Here is an 18,094-nt window from a genome sequence, read left to right on the forward strand (position 1 = left end):
TATATCTGAATCCACAAGAGGCTGGGATACGGGGTGCACACAGAGGGTGCCAAAAATACATATACTCTTTAAGGAAGGAAAAAGCTGTATTAAAATTGTAATATTCAAGTCATGTTCAACTTCTGCAATTACAAGAGAAACTAGCTACAATATGAAGGTAACAAATGCTTTCAGTGTATCTTGAGTATTACAATTTTAATACAGTTTTTCCTTTCTGAAAATGTGTATACATTTTTCTGGCATCTTCCGTATATAATGTCAGGAGAGATGAAGGACATGAAAACTATCTACTGATATGATTCCAAAGAAGTTGCATTCTCCTTATTTCCTTAGAACACAGAAAGACAAGTATCTTCCACTTACACTCTAAGAACACAAACTCAGCATTACGTGCAGGGAGGCTGCAGAGAATGAGAGCTTTGTAGGAAGCAGCTGAAGCACCCGTGGAAAGTGCAGCTCAGTCCCCGCTTCTCACACCAGAGGTGAGACAGGGAGGTACCAAAAGCAGGTGCACATGCAGCGGCCAGACGCTCAGCAGCAGCACACAGAGCCTCCTGACATCAGCGTGGACCCCGGGGGTTCCTGGTAACCTCCCCGTTTCTCAGTCCCGGCTAGATGACACCCATATTACTCACTGCAGCTGCTGTTGTACTTTCTATTCCGCTGTTCTCTTTTCACACTTTGTTCAGAAATAAACACTGGTGCCCACATTACATTTTGCTTTTAAATAGCATGCCAAAGAGGAGACATGCCCAGTGGTCTCCGAGTCACACTCCACGGGCTCTAGGTCATTTGCCTAAGAGGCAGAAGCTCACAGGTAGCGGCGTGGTTGGGGGAGGGGGTGGGTGCCCTTGCACCTGAAGCTGTCCTCACTGACCAGCGCCTCTAAGGACATCTCTTAGCTATCTGAACGAAGGCTGGCTTCTCTGAAAAGCCGCTTCTCAGACTTTTTGGTTTGAGGACCACTTTACACTCTGAAAAGTTACTAAGCACCCTAAGGAGCTTTTGTCCTCGTGGGTTGTATTTTCTGATATTTACTGCATTTGAAATTAAAACTGAGAAAATTTTTAAATATGTATCAACTGGCATCAAAAATAACAATTCTAAATACATTACACATTTGCATAAATTTCACAGTTTAAGAAAGATAACTCCATTTTTCCAAAAACAAAAATAGCAGTAAGAAGAATGGCCACAGCCCGCACTTGTCCAAAGCTCCGAATGTCCAATCTAACAGAAAACAGCTGGACTTTAGTGGAGGTATGTGAGAAGAACTGAGCCTCAAACAGGCAGTTGGAAGAAAGAGCACAATTTTGTAATTGGCGTTTCAGATAATTGTGGCCGTTCTTCTTTAATACTATATTAAAATTCCAAAAGTGGTAGTTTCCTAAAGGTTAGCTGCAGGGTTGAATCTAAAACCAGCCATGTCAATTCAGTTTTTTCATACATGGTCATACATTAAAATCCAGTTGCTATCCTGCACTTTAAATAGATCTTTTATTTTTTACCCATTCATGATTTTGCAAGAAATGCATTGGTCATTTGGCAAATATTGATTCATTAAGTTATGTACATCTATCTATCAAATCTTGGCATATTTCATCATATGACCATAACGTTAATATGTCCACTAATCTCATCAGGAAATCTGTAGGTGTTAGGAAGCTATCAAGCTCACAGTGGTGCATACAAGTTTTCTAAATTTCTGATTTTTACCTGAAAACTTTAATTTTATGTAACAGATACGGTCAGTTATATTTCCTTAAGTGACAGGCTTGCTTTGTTTATTTTCAAGAAAACGTCTGCCTAATACCTGGGTCTGGACAACCTAGTTGAGGTTAGGGAAGTCCCTCTAAAATCGAAAAGGCCACCTCTTATGGAAAGTTCCAAAAACCTTAAATGTCAGTGAAAGTCAAAAAAGAAGTCTCCGGAGAGAGAAACCCTGCAGATATCTCCCAGGAGCCTGGAGGAGGACGACTCTTCTGAAGCAGTGTTGGAGAGCCATGTGGAAGCTGAGTCCACTCCAGGGCTGACCTGTAAGCCCCTGCCCCAGCATCTGTCATGGAAATTATGACAGTGGTCAGCACACTCTCTGGCAGTTGGTGCAAGGCATTGGTGAGAAGGTCAGCATACTTATAGTGTAGAATACTGGCCAGGACCTGTGGGATGGCTGCATGGGACAGCTCTCAGGTGTAAACAGACCACACCGCAGCCCCCATCACAAAAACAAAAAAAGCCAAGACGCAGAAACGTAGCCCCTTGGCCATGACCAGTGAGGTCTGACCACATGAAAGAGCTTAATTCATACCTCCGAGGCAGCTCCACTCAGGCCAAGAGAAGCCAGGCCTTTTACTGTGTCTCCAGACATTTTTGTCTTTGTGTCCAACGAATCAATTGTGATTTTAGAAGAAATGTTAAACAATCTTTCATGAAACCAGAAATCAGTGAAACTAGCTTGGCCACTTAATTCTTCATTTAATGGCATTCTGAAAAGGCGGGAGGATGTCTCTTACATCCACGTGTGACCTTTCTGTTTTAGCTGTAGCAGGACAGTGAGGTAGTGAAGACCCTGGGCCGGTTGCTGGAGTTTGAATCCGGCTCTCTTCCCTATCAGCTGTGTAACTAGGACAAGGTCCTAGCTCTGTGCCTGGTTTTCCTCAGCTGTGGAACAGAACACAACATGTACCTACCTCCTGCTGTGGGGACCAAATCATGTCTTAACAGTGGAGCTCTCCTTCAATGCACTTATTCCGCCATAGACTCACCATTTCCAAAATGCTTACGCACAGGGGCTGTCCACAGGGTCTTGTGTGGCCATCAGGAAGCCTCTCTCCATGGCTGGCCGGCTCCCACCCAGGGGGCTCCTCTTGGTTCTCTCTCCCTGTCACTCACTGAGGAATGACAAGCGTGAGCAGAGAGTAGGCTCTGATCCCTGGACCCTTCCATCTGGGAGACCTGTGGGGCTGGAGAAGATGGGGCTTGGGGATGCCTGGTGCTGGCTTTTCCCCCGTAGCTGCCCTGAATGATCCACAGTCTTTACTGTCCCCTGTGGGCAGTGTGCCAGGAGGAGTGCTTGAGATAATGCCTGGCTCTGATGGCTGCATTGGGGGAGGCCATGTGACAGCCCACAGTGCAGTCAGCAGGGTCCGCACAGAAACAGCAAAGGCCACTCTCACTGCTCAGGTGGTACCCCAGCCTCCTTGGGAAGAATCTGTAAGGGACTCTGCCCCAGTGGAGAGACACTGAGGGGCCAGGTCTGGAAACAGGCTGCAAGGCAGTGAGCGAGTGTGGGCCATTTGAACATTAGCCACTCCCATAGGCCTTTGCAAAGAGTGATAAAGTCATCAGTGGTGACTCCCACGGGGCGGGGGCGGGGGTGGTACCTGCAAAACAGGTAATAATACCCATGGCCAAACCACAAACCTCACATGAAGGGGGTCCGAGCAGACGGGCACAGCTAAAAGTATTAACCTCCTTTACAGACAAATTAACTAAGGGGTTTTGTCATAAGTCACCAAATGGCAGATGTACGTACTTCACATTCCAAAGACCTCCCTCTTCCCTTTGCACAGAGCTGCTGATGAGATCAAGGAGCCTGAGTGCAGTGGGACATTCCAGAGAAGCTCATTAGTAAAGCCACGTCTGCTCTGTGGTTCACTATCAGTATCACACACACAGATAACCAAAGCCCTTGTCAGCCACCACAGTGACAGTTATTTGTGAGCAAAATATAGCAAACAAAGGCTGTCCTGCTAAGAATCCAGCCAACCATGACAGGCAGGGCACCAACCAGATCAGGAGATCTGGGGGCCAGGGCCAGGGCCAGCCCCGCCTCGGCCTTGCTAGGGACTATGGCCAAACCACTCAATGTCTTTGTCTTTGCACGGATGTCTTGCCCTATAAAATGGGGAGGGTGGGGTAGATGAAAGCAACAGCTTCTGAAATCCTCTTCTAAGTAGTGTAGATGTAATTACGAGACAACAGCAAGTGACAGCCTTCATGTTCACCCTAAAAACTCCATAAACTCCCAATGGACACACACAAAAAACCTGTTTACAGATAATGTGATTTTTATAACCAAAATTTCATTTTAAACATTTTTTAAATATTGTCATAACTAAGATGACAGATCTGTAGGATGGCAGGGGATGTTGGTACAGTGATGAAAAATAGACCAGCAGATATATTACAGCCTAGAAACAGATCTTTTGTAAATAGACATTTAATATATGGTAAGGGAAGTTGAAGCAGTTTTAAAAGATGGCCACAAATTCTTTGAGACTTCTGCCATCGAGTAGTGGGGTCTATGTCCTCTCCCCTTTAATTTAGGTGGGCACAAGACTATGTACCAATTGAAGTGATGCAAGTGCCTTCCAAGGGGGGAGTCACAGAAAGCCACACAGCTTCCTCCTTGTTCTATTGCAACACTCACTCTTGGTGTCCTGGCTTCCCATGAAAAACTCAGACTACCCTGAGGCCTCCATACTGTGAGGAAGCCCAAGCCATGTAGAGGCCAAGTGCATGTGCTCTTGGGGCTGTTCCCAGCTGAGTCCAACTTTTGCGTCATCCCAGCCCAGGTGCCCAAGCACATTAGGGGGGAAGACCCTGGGTGATTTCAGCCTCCCAGTCTTCACACTACCCAGAGACTCACGTCTTCCCAGCTGAAGCCCCAGACATGGTGAACCAAAACCAAGCCATCCCCATCCCACCCAAATGCCAATCCGCAGAATTCACAGCATAATAAATTGATGACTGTTCCATGCCACTAAGTCTGGATTCATCTGTCATACAATGGGTAACCAGAACAGAAGACATTTTCAATCACTGAAGAAATAACGACCCCTTCAACAAATGATATAAAGACTTAGGAATCATTTTTTTAAATAATTTCATGCCATCAAAAAGTTTTAATGGATTCATATGGTAAATACTTTAGTCATAAAAGTATTAAAATATAGAAAAAGCATTTTTAAAGTCTAGAGATAGGAAAACATTTCAGAAGTCTTACCCACTCATCTCCGCCCCTCACAAAACCCAGATAACATGGAAGAAAAAATTGACAAGTTTTATCAAATACCTGTAGGTAAAATTCTTATGACCGAAGAATCCATAAACAAAGTTAAAAGCTAACTGGCAGATGGGCAAGAAGTCTTGGCCGCATATATACCAACCAAAGTATTAATATATAGAAAAAAATGAGGAACACACCCATATTCCCAAATGAGGAACACACCCAAGGGTGGACAATTCAAAAAAAATCAGGGCATGAATATGAGCAGATGATTCACAGAGGAGAAATATAAATGGAAAGCAAACATATAAAAATGATGTCAAACCTCAGTAGCAATCATACACATACATTTTAAAACAATATCAAAAAACACAATAATATAATTTTTCACCCATCACACTGCTAAAAAGTGATATTGATATGCGTATGTAGAAAGATGGGCTGTTATGTCATCGATTGGAATGTAAATCAAGGTAATTATTTTGAAGGACATGTTGTTGAATCTATCAAAAGTTTACATTTCACACCTCTATCTAGTAAGTCATTTCTATTTGTCTATCCCATGTAAATATTCCCATATACCCCTAGGTGCCAAAGAAGAGTACTGTAGAAAAATATAAGACAATGGCAGTCACCACAATATTTGTGGAAGCGACCAATTAAAATTTAAACACAAATACTTATCATTAGTGTTTGGCCAAAATGAACCCTGGGCAGACATACTATGGATGACTGTGCATCATTTTAAAATAATGCAGTGGGCTCGGCACCTATAGCTCAACCGGCTAAGGCGTCAGCCACGTACACCTAAGGTGGCGGGTTCGAATCCCCAGCCCAGACCCGCCAAACAACAATGACAGCTGCAACCAAAAAATAGCCGGGCGTTGTGGCAGGCGCCTGTGGTCCCAGCTACTTGGGAGGCAGAGGCAGGAGACTCACTTGAGCCCAGGAGTTGGAGGTTGCTGTGAGCTGTAATGCCACAGCACTCTGCCCAGGGGGACAGCTTAAGGCTCTGTCTCAAAAAAAAAAATAATGCAGTGAATATCAACATACATATTAAGAAGTTGAAAAAGATGCCCAGAAGAGACACCTTACACTGTTTATAGTGATTATTTAAGGGAAAAAGCAGGTTGGGCAACCATAAAATTTTTTCCCTGTTCAGTCTATGTTCTTCTGCAGAGTTTCCTTTATATGTATGAGAGAATATTCATGAATTATTTGTGTAACTATCATTAATGTGGGGCTTTTAAGTTTAGGCACAATAACCTATAAGTTCCCTTCCCAAGAGTCTGTGGTCCATAATCAGTGGTCCTTCGAAGCCCAAACTCACTTCACTTATGTCAGTCGAACCCTTGCCAGAGGCAACTTTTCTCTGTATTTCATGAAGCTTAAGCTCAAGGCTCCTCACTTACCTAGGTTATTTGTAAATACAAGGTGGATATAAAGTTCATGTGCAAGTTAAAATAATTTAACATAGTAAATTGCACACAAACTTTATGTCCACCCTATATATATTCATTTTAATACCAAATTCTATAGTTGAAATTTTATATTTTAATGTTAAAAATGAACCTAAAAAACATATAAGCTCTAGACCCCACAACCTGCATCTGCTCCCCAAATTGTGTGTACTAGTGTAATAGCCCCACTACAGCAGCAGGACAGCAAAATCTCCAGCTAAGGCCTTTCATGGTGCCTCTCTATAGACCAAGAGGCATAAAAGATGCAAAGGAAAAAAAGAGAAAACCAAAGACCACCTCACCCCAAAGAAAGAACTACTAGTAGGCAGACATAAAACTCAGTGAAACCCCCTAAGAGTAATTTTTTTTTTTTTTTGCAGTTTTTGGCTGGGGCCGGGTTTGAACCCACTACCTCCGGTATATGGCACTAGCGCCCTACTCCTTTGAACCACAGGCACCACTCTCAAAGAGTTGTTTTTCATAGCATGCTAAGAAGCTTAAACAATTTTATAGAAAACATCATTTATGGGGGGCAGGGGTATAAGACCATGCATGCGAAATACAGAGAAAGTAAAGGTAAGTACTCTGACCTCTCTGAAGTTAGTAGCAAAAATAAGAAAAAATAGAGAACTGGAAGGAAATCAGATCTGTCTGAGGAATGGATTCTGATTCTCTTTTAAGTCCTAATGGCAGGTCCACCTCACTGTAGAGATAAGAAATAACTACAGACATCAGAGCCTGATGTCATTAGACATTCAAATCCAACGATCCATTCCCTGCCTCTGACTCCACACTCACTGGGCAACAGAAGATGCTTGCCAAGTAGAAGTTCCCACACGGAATGGGGTAACTGGAGGACTCAACTCTCTAGAGCAGCGGTTCTCAACCTGTGGGTCATGACCCCTTTTTAACAATAAAAATACATTGCGTTATTAGGAAGGTTGAGAACCACTTCTAGAACCTTTGACAGATGGATTTCTTATTGTAAACAGGAGTAACTACAGCAAGATATCAGAATAGGCGGCCTCAGCCCTTACACTTCCTTGGCCTTCAGGGCACTTCCCAGGAAGTGCCTCACCCAAAACTTTGAGGAAATTGGCATGGCTTAATCACCTGGGGCCAGCTAAGGGTAAAGAAAAGGGGCTGGTGCTCACAGCAAGTGACATGCAGATTTCCAATAACCAGCCCATGGAATCCATAAGTGGCCCACCAGCTGTCCTACCTGTAGACCCCATAAGCCAATTGGCCCACCCATGGATCCCAGAAGTGGCTCATGGCCACTGTCACACTAGTTCCCACAGATGACATCCCATATCCCCCTACAGACAGCACAGATCACACCAGCTACAGTGGTTCTCAGCAGCCAACTCAATGCTGCGGATTGGAGGAGCATCAGCAGCAGATTAAACCAAGTAGAAAGAATCAGTTAACTAGAAAGCAGGTCATTTCAAATTATCTAGTCAGAGGAGACTCTGTATACTGTGTCTCAGTCAGACCTCTTTAGGGTAAATGATGTTTTCTATAAAATTGTTCAGGCTCCTTAGCACACTATGAAAAATTACTCTGGGGGTTTCACTGAGTTTTATGTCTGCCTACTAGTAATAGGCCAGCAGGACTTACTGTCAAACAGGCAAGACATATGAATTCACAAAGTCCAAAAGATGCCAAATAGGTTAACCCTAAAGAAGTCTGACTGAGACATAGTATACAGATGTTCCAGATAAATCCATCATAAGATGAAAATATCAAAAGTCAAAATGCAGCCTCTCAGTTGTTTATCCTGTGTTTGAGAGGCTGACTGGAAGCTGCAGCTTATGGCCACTCCTCAGCCTCATAAGAGAATATTGTACCATGTATTGCTAGCCCAGGAAAAGATCAAAATTCAAAGTATTGCTTCTGCTGAATGCATATTACTTTTTCACCGTCATAAAGTTGAAAAATTGTAAGTCAAACCATCATAAGTCAGGGACCATCTCTACAAAAGTCAGCTGGGTATGCATAACTCAGCTACATACAACAAGGCTGGCAGGTTCAAGCCTGGCCCAGGCCTACTAAACAACAATGACAACTACAACCAAAAAATAGTTGGGCATTGTGGTGGGTGCCTATTGTCCCCACTACTTGGGAGGCTGAGGCAAGAGAATCACTTAAGCTCAAAGAGTTTGAGGTTGCTGTGAGCTGTGACACCATGGCACTCTACTGAGGGTGACATAGTAAGACAAAAACCCAAAAATTATCAAAAGTCAAAGACAAAGAGAAAAGCAACTCATCACATGAAGTAAACCTGAATAAGACTGTCAGCATATTTCTCAGCAGAAACTTTGCAGGCTAGTAGAAAGTAGGGTGATATGTTCAAAATGTTAAAAGAAAAAAAACTGCCAACCAAGAATTCTGTACACAACAAAACTCTCCTCTAAAAATGAAGGGGAGATAAAGGCTTTCCCAGACAAAACAGGAGAACTGCCTTATAATACGTGCTACAAGAAGTTATTCAAGTTGAGGAGGATACTGAATAGCAACACAAAAGCTTATGTAAGTAAATATATAACTGGTAAAAGTAAATATACAGACAAATACAAAATAATATGACACTGTAATGGTAGTACTTAATCACTTTTAATCCAAGTATAAAAGTTAAAAGACAAAAATATTAGGAATAGATTAACACCAAAAATTTGTGAATGGATACACAATACCCATTCTGACATCAATAACATAAAGGCAAGAGAAGTAAAAGTGTGCAATGTTTGTATACAAATGAAGTTTTTATCAGCTTATAATAGACTGTTATAACCATCAAAGTTTTATTCAAACCTCATAGTAACCATAAAGCAAAAATGTATAGTAGGTTAAAAAAAGATAAAGAGAAAATAACTGTAAGATATATCATGCCCAAAAAGTAAAGAATTACAAAAGAGACAGAAAACAATGGACAAAATGGTAATGGCAAGTCCTTAATTTAAAATAATTACTTTAAATGTAAATGAATTAAGCTCACCAATCCAAAGATATAGACTGGCTGAATGGACGTAAAAAATAAGATCCAACTATATGCTGTCTACAAGAGAATCATTTTAGATTTAAGCACATACATAAGCCAAAAGTAGAGGGATGGAAAAAGATATCCCATGCAAATAGTAACCCAAAAAAGTGCTATATTTATATTATACAAAATACACTTTAAGTCAAAAACTATCACAAGAGACAAAGAAGTTATTATATAATGACAAAAGGCTCGAGTCAACAGGAAGATATTAACAATTATAAATACATATACACCCAACAATCACAGCATCTAAATATATAAAGCAAACATTTACAGATCTGAAGGGAGAAATAGACAGCAATATAATAATAGAATTCAATACTCTACTTTCAATAGCAAATAGATCATTCAGACAGAAAATCAATAAGGAAACAATAAACTTAACACTACAGATCAAAAACAAAAAAGAAAGAAAATTGGACAAATTTGGAATTACATTAAACCAAAAAGCTTCTACACCACAAAGAAAGTCATCAACAAAATAAAAAAGCAACCTATGAAATGTGAGAATATATTTGTAAACTATATATGTGGTAGGAGGTTAATATCCAAAATAAATAAGGAATGCCTGTAGCTCAATAACAAAATATGTAAATAAGTAAATAAATAATCCAATTTAAAACAATGGACAGATGACTGTGAGTAGATATTTCCCCAAAGAAAACACAGAAATGACGTACAGGCACGTGGAATGGTGTTCTGCAGCACTAATAATCAGGGAAATGCAAATCACAGTGAGACACCACCTTACATGTGCTAGGGTGGCTATTAGCAAAAAAAAAAAAGATAAGTGTTTGCAAGGCTATGGAGAAAAGGGAACCCTTGCCCATGTTGGTGCAGATGTAAATTGGTGAAGCCATTATGGAAAACAGCATGCAAGTTCCTCAAAAAATTAAAAACAGACTTACCATAGGAACCAGCAACCACTGGTTGCTGTACCACTTTTGGGTACATAGTTAAAGGATTTGAAATCAGGACCTTGAAGAAATATTTGTACTCCCATGTTCATCATGATATTATTTACAACAGCAAAGATATGGAAACAACATAAATGTCTACCAATGGATGAATGGATGTTAAAAATGTGATACACACACACAATGGAACATTATTCATCCTTAAAAAAGAAGAAAATTCTTTCATTTGCCATAACATAAATGAACCTGGAGGACATTCTGCTAAGTTAGATAACCCAGAAATGAAGCAGAGAGTGCCATGGCTTAACCCAATGAAGCCCCTTCCAGGAGCTGGAGGCAGGGGCAAATGGGAAGGTGTTGGTCAAAGCAAGTGGAATTTCAGTTATGGAGCATGGATGAGCTCTAGGATCTGGTATACAGCATGGTGATTAGAGTTAGTAGTAATGTACTTTACACTTGAAACTTGGTGAGATAGTGGATCTTAGGTATTCTCACCAAAAAAAAAGGTAAGTATGTTAGATGATGGATAAATTAGTTTCACTGTGGTAACCGCTATAACAATGCATAACATATATCAAAACATCACATTGTATAACTTAAAGTTGTACAATTTTTATTTGTTAAGGATACCTCAGTAAAGCTGAGGAAAAAAATAAAATTGGCCAACTCATAAAAGCAGAGGGCAGAATGGTGGTTGCCACAGTCTTAACGGAAGGAGGAAAGGGCGGTGGGGGGGGAGGGTTTGTTGGACAGAGGGCACCAAGTTCCAGTTATGTGTGATGAAGAAACCCCAGGGCAGCAATTTTCAACTGGTGTGCTGTGTGGTACACCATGAGAGGTTCTTAGGTGAGCTGTGAAAATTTTTGAAGATAATTAAATTATTTTCAAAAGAAGTCCAAAGCACTATAAGTATATATTTTTTTCTTCCATCCAAATTTTATTTTTACTTTTTTTACTTCATTTTAATGTGAGGGTACAACTAGCTAACACTGTTTGCACTTGCTAGGTAGAGTCCCTTTTGTAGTTGTGTCCCACACCCAAGAGGTGTGCCATACATCTTCACATTGTGTCCATTAAGTAGGAGCACACCAATCCCTTCCCCTCCTCCCCTTTCGCCCCCACTTGTTCCCCCATCTCCCAACTTGAATTGAGTTTTTCTCTTGTGTGGGTGCATATTAGATGGTCCACTGGCTTCATATTAGTATTGAGTACATTGGATACTTGCTTTTTCATTCTTGTGATACTTTACTGAGAAGAATGTGTTCCAACTCCATCCAGGTTAATACAAAAGATATAAAGTCTCCATCAATACTTTGCTAGTAGCACCAAAAATAATTTTATGGTTGGGGGTCACCACAACATGAGAAACTGTATTAAAGGGTCATGGCATTAGGAAGGTTGAGAACCACTAGTCTAGTGCAAACATTCTTATGATAAAATGACTTCTTTTCTTCTGGGTAGATGCCTAGTAATGGGATTGCAGAATCAAATGGAAGGTCTACTTTTAGTTCTTTGAAAATTCTCCATACTTCTTTCCAAAGAGGCTATATTAGTTTGCAGTCCCACCAACAGTGTAAAAGTGTTCCCTTCTCTCCACATCTGCACCCCAGCAGCTTTGGGACTTTATGATGTGGGCTGTTCTCACTGGGGTTAGGTGATACCTCAGGGTGGTTTTGATTTGCTTTTCTCTAATGATTAGGGGGATGATCATGTTCTCATATGTTTGTTAGTCATTCATCTGTCTTCCGCAGAGAAGGTTCTCTTCATGTCTCTTGATGGGAGTGTTTGCTCTTTTTTTGTTGTTGACTAATTAGAGTTCTCTGTAGATTCTAGTTATCAACCCTTTGTCAGACAATTTTAAAGATAAATTATTTTCTAAAGAAGTTCAAAGAACAGTAAGTATATTCTTTTTTTTTTTTTTTTAGCTTTTTTGGTCAACACAACTGAAGTGTGCCACTGAAGTTGAGCTATAGGTTCAAGTGTGCCGTGAGATTAAAAAAGGTTGAGAAACACTGCCCTGGAGAGCTACTATACAATGTAGTGCCTACCGTGGTCAATACTACACAGTACTGTATATTTAGAAGTGTGCTAAGAGAATAAATCTTACATTAAATGTTTTTATCATAAAACTATATAATATGATAATATAATCGTAGGGAAACCTTTTGGAGATGATGAAAATGTTTATGGCATAGATCATGGTGATGGTTTCACAGGTGTGCGCCCACCTCCAAACTCATCAAGTTGTATATATCAGATATGTCCAACTTTTATATGTCAATCAGACCTCAATAAAGTGGTAAAATAATGTTAATAATAAGTTGACATCTGGGATATATTATCACCATGCATGATTAATGTGAGTCTGACCGGAGAGGGAGATTTGGGATTTGGCTGGGCCTGTACAGCCTATGCACTACCTGAATTTGCCCACTGGCCTCATGCAGCTGGCAGCTTGACCTTTCACACCACCGCCATCCGACTCAAGTCTGTCCTAGTCAGTGACATACTGTCGCCATGGCGAGCTACTGAGTCGAGATCTGTGGGTTACAAAGCGTTGAAGTACCAGGTCGATGACTGCAGTGTGACCAGACAGCCCAAATCTGAGGTCAGCAGTCATTAGCCACTGTGCATGCACCAGGCCAGGGTCCAAGTCCTAACTGTTATGCAGTAGATGGTGCTTTCCTGTCCTCCCCCTCTGCCTGGTGGAGATACTCATGGAGGCAGCTCCTCAGAGGCATCAGCATGCCCCTTACAAACTCTGCTTCAGGCATCCTAGTTCTCGACAGGAAATGGCGTCACTGGGGCAGGGCAGTCTTCAGAGAGGGCCTCTGCCCTCCAGGGATGGATCTTTACAAGTGTGACCAAGAAATCAGTGGCCAGGAGAACAAGACCAGCGCCTGCTCTGGGGTCTGAGGACAGTCAGATGGCTCAGCTGTGATTGGGGAATAAAAAGTGCTGATCCAGCCAGAGATTGGCACTGTAAGGGGAACTCAGGTCCAATACCGGAGAAGAAAGCATTCAGGGGACAATGGCAGGGGCAACTCATGGCTTGGCCCTGGTCAAAATCCACCAGGCTTCATGGACAGCTTACTGGATAGCAAGTGAAGGGGCCATTCGCTGGTGCACCCCTGGCTTGGTTCTCTTTGTTCTCATAAGCAGGGGCATTTTTTTCTCATTCAAGAAAGAATAGAGGGCAGCACCTATGGCTCAAAGGAGTAGGGCACCAGCCCCATATGCCGGAGGTAGCAGGTTCAAACCCAGCCCCGACCAAAAACTGCAAAAAAAAAAAAAAAAAAAAAAGGAAGGAAGGAAGGAAGAATAGGTACAGAAAATGCATACAAGAAAAGAAGAGATACAGACACAGAGCCTGGAAAATGCCAGGACATAAACTAGCCTCTGCTCAGGGTAAAGCGTGGCCAGTCAGACCTGAGCCACGAGGGAAACCTGGGAGGGCGTTTGTCTGGAAGAAAAACCCTGTCGACACTCCTATGTCTCCTACTAAAACAGTGGTTCTCAACCTTCCTAATTGCTGCGTTGTTACAAATGGAACAAAGGGGTCACGACCCACAGGTTGAAAACTGCTGTATTAAAACTGTTCATTCAGCTCAAAAGGAAGCAAAATCAGTCACTATAGTACTGCTCAGAACAGGGAAAATTTGGAAATAACCTAACTGAGCCCTCAAGAGGAGACCCTTGGACAAAACGTGGGATCTGTACAGGACAGAATTGTAGGCAGCCATAACTGATGCAGTCTCACAAGGGAATGTGTTTATAAGATGTTACTACATGAAAAAGAGATGATTGCAAAGCTCTACATAGACTGTGATTCAGTTTTGGCTGAAGGAAAGACAAGATATAAATTTGTGTACAGGAACAAAACAAAAAGAATGGCAGGAAATATAACAAAATACGAACAGTGTTTGCATCTGGGTGGTGGTGTGCTGGGTGGTGGTGCACTGGGTTGTTTCATTTTCTCCTTTCTGGGTGTATTTCCCAAATTGTATGCTGTGAACATCTTATCAATTTTATGTTCTGGAAAAAAATAAATGTTTTTGTTTCATCTTTCAAAAACCATGGAATTGAATCATAGTTTACAAACACTTTTGCATTAAACTCCCCATGGGTGCACTGAGGCAGCCCAAGCACACTGGTGAACTGGGGGTGCAGGCTGCTATGGGGCCCTCTCCAGAACAGACGAGCCCTCCATGGGCTCTCAGAGTCCCTCCTCACTACAGGACAAAGCACAGATGGCAGGAAGTACAGGAAGCTCCAGGATGGGGACGCCTCTCCAGGGCCAACCTCCCCGGCACCCTGGAGTCTGTGCCCTTCCACTCAGGGCTGAAGACCACAGAGCAAGGTGCCCCTCTGCCCCTAGCAGGCTCCAGTTGTTCACTCGTGGGGTTTTTGTTTGCCTAGCTCTAATCAGATCATTGTTACACCAGAGGTTCCTAGGAGCCCCTCTGGACACCTGCAGTTCCTTCCAGCATACTCTGGACACACTCTCCCCTGTTCCCACTCTCAGCACTCCTGAATATCATATCTCAGGAAGGTTTGTGCCTCTGGGGTTCAGTCACCAGCACTGAGTCTCTGGGGGGTGCCAGGCAGAGGAGCAGTACCTGGGAAATGTGGTCCCGGCCAGAGCTGATGGGAGGCCAGACCCACGGGGAGAGGGAGTCTGTCTAGGATATGAGAAAGGCGCCCTCCAGAAGCACATGAAGAAATCTGGCCCAGAGCCCTGGGTCCAGCCACTCTGCAGAGGGCCTTCCCCACTGACTAAGATGGGGAACCCTCTGAGGGGCTTGGGCAGAACCACTTTTTCAGCCAGAGCCAGGGCCCCAATGAGGCAGCCAGCTCTCAGGGCTTTGAGGAACCAGCTGAGCCAGGGCATCCACCCGGGGAACCCCTGTTGGTCCCACCAGCACAGAGGTGAGGACTGACACCTGTCACCCTTCACCTTGATGGTTGAATATCCCCCACCCTCCATGCCCCTGCCTGGGCCTCTCCATTCCCGGCCTGCCAACTGCCTGGCTGACCGGCTCATGTTCCCAGGTAAGAGAAGCCTCCAGTGGGAGAGTCCAGACTCCCCAGCGTGGCATAGTCCATTTTCCAAACTCATCCACTCCACCCCATGTGACCTGGAGACTGCAGTTTATGCCTCTCCCACAATCTGCCTGTGTCCATCTCCCTCCCACCCTGACTTCTGAAGGGCCCATGTCTCATTCCTTCTCATATTCTGCCTCCTCCCCTCTTGACCTTCAATGTACACAGTAGGCACTCACTGAAGATTCATTATATGGAAATAAAGTCATGACCAGCTATAGATTCTGCTCCTAACCTGGCAAAATTGCAGCTCTGTTTGTTACAAAGAAATCCACAGGTTAATAAATGTTCTCAGAGGATCCCAAACCATCTAATTCTTCAAGGGTCTAGGTATCCATAGACTCTTATTTTTTTTTCTTTCTACTTCCATTCTTTGGAAATATAAGCCCAGGAGGCAGGTAAGTCCTCACTAAAATTTTCCCGGACGAGCCTTACCTTCCAGGACCATAAATTATCAGGAGTCACCCCCTCCCCTACTGTGCCATGCTCTTCCAAACAACAGACCACCTGTTGCCATAGCAACCCTCACATCTGTCTTTCCCTCAGAGAGAAAGCACCTTTGTAAAGGAATCTACTTAGCAACGTGACACATTAACTTCTATACTTCTTAGACTCCCTCGGGAATCCAGGCCTGAGTACCCTGAGTAAGTGGTGATTTCATGAACACTCTAGAAGACATTGCCCCAGACAGGGGGCCTCTCTCTCCACTGGCCACACCTGTCTCTGGGTATGAGTCACATGCCAGGGCTGCCCCCAACCCTGCACCTTGGCTCAACTTGCAGGGTAGTTACACAAGCCAATTGTTACAAAAATAATAGATCCCGCTTGGGCGCACTGCATCTGTAATCTCACTTAATCCTCAGGACAGCCTGGCAGCAGGCATTCCCCCAACTTGAGTGGTAAGGGGCTGGAGGTTCCACCTCTCTCCAGATTGCTGATTGCACTGTGGATCTGCTCATTCTCTCAACAACCCCAAAGAATCTTTATTCCCTCTGTTTTATAGAGGATAAAATGTCTGGGAGTAGTGACATAGGTTACCCAAGATGCCTCCAGAAGTCAGTGTAGGTGCAGAGACTGGAGCTCACCTTCATCGTGCTGGCCTTTGGCAGCCCATGTTTCACCAGTGTTTTCCAGGCTTTTGTTCTAAACCCAAGAAGAGGGCACCTGGGCCCCCATCCCCATCCCCAAGTAGCTTGGGAGTGAACTCCAACCTCTCACATTTGCTCAAAAGCTTTCCAAGCTGAGCAGCCCCAGGGGGGCCAGGTTGTCAATTCTTCCAGAATTCCACGTGGAAATATTTCTGTGTATTTTCAGACTTAGGGAAGGAAACAGGCCTCAGACTTAAATGGCTAGATCTTGTTAAAATGCACTCTAACTCACCTGTCTTGGGTGAGCCTGAGCGTCTACATTCCTCACCAGCGGCCAGGTGAGCTGGTACTGCTGGTCTTCAACCCAGAAGAAGAGTCAAGGCCCCTCAGTACAGAAGGAGAGATGTAAAAAATACATATATATATATATATATATATATATATGGCCAGGACAGCCCAGGACGTCCTTACACTACTGGGGCTATGTAAGGCCTGTTTCTGCTGAGGAAGCTCAGAGAAGCCTCCATGGGCACCTGTGGCCCCAGACCCTAAGCTCATCATTGGTAGCAGGAGTGCCTCCTCCATTTCTAATTCCCCAGCACCTGGCCTGGTACCTGGAATAGGCTAGATGCTTAATAAGCATGACTGAATAACAAAAGGAAGGGGAAAGAGGAGGGCAGGGAGGGAGGGAGCCGGGGTTTGTCCCTGGTCTTGCCTGTCCCTAGCCACTCCCTCTGGGGCACCCACCAGCAGTCCCACAGCAGCCAACCCCATGGATCTGTAGCCTCGGACCACTGCCAGCCTCAGACCAGCTGAGTTCCCATTACCGCTTCCCTGGCACTGTAGCCGAGCCACAGCTGTTGCCATCAACCCAACCATCCATCCCTCCTGGTGGCAATGACCCACTGTAACCAGCCTGGACACTAGCTCCAGCGGTCACCTTGGAGCATCCTTGCTCTCTGGCTCTCACACCTGCCTCTGTTCCTTCCATGGCCCTGGGCTGGGCAGAGACACCCTTGAGAGACAGATGCCCTGCGTGCCCTTCCTAATGCTACGCACCACCATAGCTCTGCCTGGCCCTCCTCCCGGGGCTCTCAGGCTCCCAGGACAGGGAGCCCAGGCTCAGACCCCCAGGCACTCTTACCTTTACTATCAGCAGCAGTGACCGCACGACAAAGCGCCACCAAGTGCCAGGACATCCACCAGACCCTGCAGCAGGAGCCACACGTGACAAGCCCTGGGAAAGTGGAGTTAGGAGAGTGAGGACAAGAGAAGAAGGGCCTTAAAGACAGTTTTAAATGTAAGAAACTGGCCTATGGCAGAGAGGGCATCACTCGAGCACCCTGCACCATCACACTCTCCCTTCAGGGAGCAACTCGAGGAGTCCAGAATAATACTTGTAAACAGCGTCCTCCCAGATTTGCCTTTGGTTTTATTTAATAACTACTATTTAGAGAAAGTCACAACCT

The 18,094-nt window shown here is 43.8% G+C and overlaps 1 long non-coding RNA gene across 1 annotated transcript; it reads right to left on the reverse strand.

The window, feature by feature from the left end:
• Nucleotides 1-2,907: 2,907 nt before the first annotated feature.
• On the reverse strand, nt 2,908-17,855 carry LOC111724358. Its single transcript, XR_002772663.1, has 3 exons — nt 17,770-17,855; nt 16,918-17,010; nt 2,908-2,963 (listed from the first exon to the last, which is right to left on the reverse strand). It is a non-coding gene; the product is annotated as an uncharacterized LOC111724358 (long non-coding RNA).
• Between the last annotated feature and the right edge of the window lie 239 nt (nt 17,856-18,094).

The sequence above is a fragment of the Otolemur garnettii genome, unplaced genomic scaffold (assembly GCF_000181295.1).
Source record: "Otolemur garnettii isolate 467f Iridium unplaced genomic scaffold, OtoGar3 scaffold00022, whole genome shotgun sequence".
NCBI classification, from domain to species: Eukaryota; Metazoa; Chordata; class Mammalia; order Primates; family Galagidae; genus Otolemur; species Otolemur garnettii.